Here is a 3,262-nt window from a genome sequence, read left to right on the forward strand (position 1 = left end):
AGTTAAAATATAATTCAATTATTATCTCATGTATAAGCAATCCAGGTTGTTCAACTAAAATGAAAAGATTCTGTTGTCATTGTCTATGGGATAATTTTGTAGAAATAGCACAGAAGAAAAAGAATGCTTTTGAACAACATCCTTCAGTGTAACTGGCTGGAATCAGCTAATGCAAAGGCATCAGTGTTAGCGCTTGTTTTTTCTCCCCCTCTGAAATCTACAGTTTACCCATGACAAATAGGGTTAAGGAGCTGGCAAGTGGCTTCATCATCTCCCTGGGATTCTATCATTCCTTAGAATTATACAAAGGGACAGATAATGCGCTACTGGTGTGAATACCAGAAAACTATTCCAGCATATATGCCACAGACTAGACTATATTCTTGCCTACTCTCTCCATAAAGTAAACATTTTGATGATAATCTTCATGCTATGTTGATAACTAACTACTATTTGGTCATTTGATTTTCAGATGCTTTTAAGTATCTGTGAAGAGTGAAGGCCAAGGACAGAAGAAATTATGGCAAACAGCTCTTTTTATTTATATTGGGTGGGATGAACTGCGGCAGAGGAGTGTAGTACGCCTGATGGAAATCTCCACCTGCATCTGGATCTGTGGAAACACACAGAGCAAAGGATGTTCATTTAGAGACTCTCTCCAGGGCACATCTGCAGCATCAAACAATTTCTCTTTCAGTCTTTATCTATGAAATTTGCATTTTTGGGTATCAATTTTGTGGCATGTGCTGTCACATGCAAAGCTTGCACATAGTGAATATGCAGCTCAGAGGTAGCTGAAGGTAAAGTACAGAATAGAATAGAACACTTGGAAGGGACCTTCAAAGATCTTCCTGCACAAGCAAAACCAGCAGTATTCCCAGAAGTAATTAAAAAACCACAAGGCTCTACTCACTGACAGAGAAGCTGCATTCCCTGGTCCACAGTTGCTTGGAACGGGTCGGAAACCCTTCTGAAGTGCTATCCCTGGGGGTGATGGTGCAGCTCCCCTACAGCCTGGCTGATTGATGGCAAATCCCATGGGAAATGGGTGATAAGGATACATCCCAGAGCAGCCAGGATACACTCTTGCAGGGTCTCTCTCCATGTATCCGAGTTGACCATGTATTCTGGAGGAAAAGCAGAGTGAGCTAGGACAATGAGAAAGAACAGATAAAGACATCGCTGTAATTCTATGCCGTTCAGCAGAAGCAGTTGCAGGACTAAACTCTACTCTTAGCCTGGAGAATCTGGCCCTTGGATTTCATGTTTGGTTCCTCACAAATCTGATTTTTTTAATGAAAAAAGGCTGGCTATTTGAACACAAATAGGGTCCTTCTTGTCTACCTATCCTCCTATCAATAGAGAAGCAGTATAATCTGCTTCTGGAGCACTATGATTCACTGCCTGCCCTCCAGGCTTTTTTGGAAAAGGTCAGCAGATTAACATGTAATTAAATGAAGGACTGATAGGCACGTGCCAGCACCATCTGTAGGCATCATTTCTTTTAGGAACCAAGCTTAAATATATATATATATATATATAATAGCTATTGGCAGATTAGGTGGGATCCAGCCATGCCCCAAAATGCCTCTTTCCTCTGGGTTCTCACACCAGCATATTCCTTGCTCTTTCCAAGGCCCAGACTAATGACTAGTGCAGTCAGTTTGGATTTCTGTAGAATCACTATAATAAAAACTATGAGTTCACTGTATTAAATAGTAATAAACTAGACAAGACATAAAAGACTCTGCTAATGAAAGCAATTTAAGAACTGACACTTTTTCTACCTGCAAAACTTTGGTTCTGCTCATAAAGGCAAAAAACGCAGCTTCACGCCAAGCTCAGCTCTGCTGTAAGGCCCAAAGGTCTCTTTCTTTTGCAGTGCTATCATAGAGACAACTTTAGACGACTGCAGCAGTAATTTCCTCATTTATTTGCCATCCCTGAGTACTTTTCAACATTTTTTATTTCTGGAGGTCGTGCACAAACACCTGTATGTACATGCATCCCAACACTGCTGGGATTAGCTCCCTAATTTCCCTCCTAGAGAAGAACCATGTGCTTGGAGCTTCAACCTTGCAACAAAAAGAGCTCACGGGAAAAAAAAAATTTTTTTGCGCCTTGGGGGCGGGGCCCAAAACCACCTGTGCGAGCAAAAAACAAAAGCGAGGCTGCACACCAAGCTGAGGAAGAAAAGGGGGGAGATGGGAACCTCTTTTAGGGTGCTGGATCCTACCGTAGTCCCAGAAAGTCCCAGCAGGGTGGGGGCAGACCCCTGCGTGCCGGGCCTTTGTCACTGCTGCCGGGGGGCTGGCCGCCCTTCGCCCCCACGTGGCTGCTCTGCTCGGAGGCTCCATGGCCGGTGGTGGGGGCCCGGGGACGTCCTCCCCTGGGGGAGCGGATCCCACAGCCACCCTGACAGGGGCATCGGGCACCTGCTGCCACAGCGCCTTCTGGCTGCCATGATCTTCTGGCGCTCGCGATAAGGGAGCACTTTTCGCAGAGGGCAGAGCTTCCAGCGGCACTGCCCGGCGTGGCCTTCACGGCACCACGAAGCCGTGATTGCGGCAGCGGGAGCATTTTGGGGTCCGCACTGTCGCCTTCTCCGTGCTGCTGTAGCTTCCTTCGCTTCCATATCCAGCAGCCCGGCTAACGGCTCTGACACACCCAACCCCCTCTATAAGAGGGCTCTTATATAGGGCAGGGCCAGATCCCTCCGAATGTAGCAACAGGGCAGGAGTGGCAGGAGAGCTCAAAGGCAGGGGTGGGGAATGCCCTGTCCTGGGGAGGAGAGCTGCTCGGTTCCACATGACCCTATTCCTGGGTAAGGAGCTTCATACGTACCCGCCTGCCCTGCCCCCTCGGGTGAGCTTTGGAGCGGACCTGGGGGCTGGAGAAAACACGGTGGGGGTGGAGAGAGAGCAGGTGGAGTAACACTATAGTACATGTGGGATCTAATGGACTGGTGAGAAAAGGACAGCATCCCTCACACCTAAACGATGGTTTTCCCTTTTGGCACTTAAGCAGCCACACTCACTTTTTATACCTTGAGTGATGTCAGTTGGGTTTTGTTTCTAATTTGGAGTATACTTCTCGTGATGAGGAGAGCAGCTGCTTCAGAAGGAAAAAAATACACCAAACGTTTCATCATTGTTTTTCAAAAACAAAGTACAGAGATGAAAGGCAGAAGCATATGTCATGGAAAGATCTGTCTCCTCTTCTTGGAATTCGTTACTCTCTGGAAAACAAAAAACAAGCTTAT

The 3,262-nt window shown here is 46.4% G+C and overlaps 1 pseudogene; it reads right to left on the reverse strand.

Moving 5' to 3' along the window:
* Nucleotides 1-784: 784 nt before the first annotated feature.
* LOC107317635 lies at nucleotides 785-2,706 on the reverse strand (annotated as a pseudogene).
* Between the last annotated feature and the right edge of the window lie 556 nt (nucleotides 2,707-3,262).

The sequence above is a fragment of the Coturnix japonica genome, chromosome 8 (genome assembly GCF_001577835.2).
Source record: "Coturnix japonica isolate 7356 chromosome 8, Coturnix japonica 2.1, whole genome shotgun sequence".
Classification (NCBI taxonomy): Eukaryota; Metazoa; Chordata; class Aves; order Galliformes; family Phasianidae; genus Coturnix; species Coturnix japonica.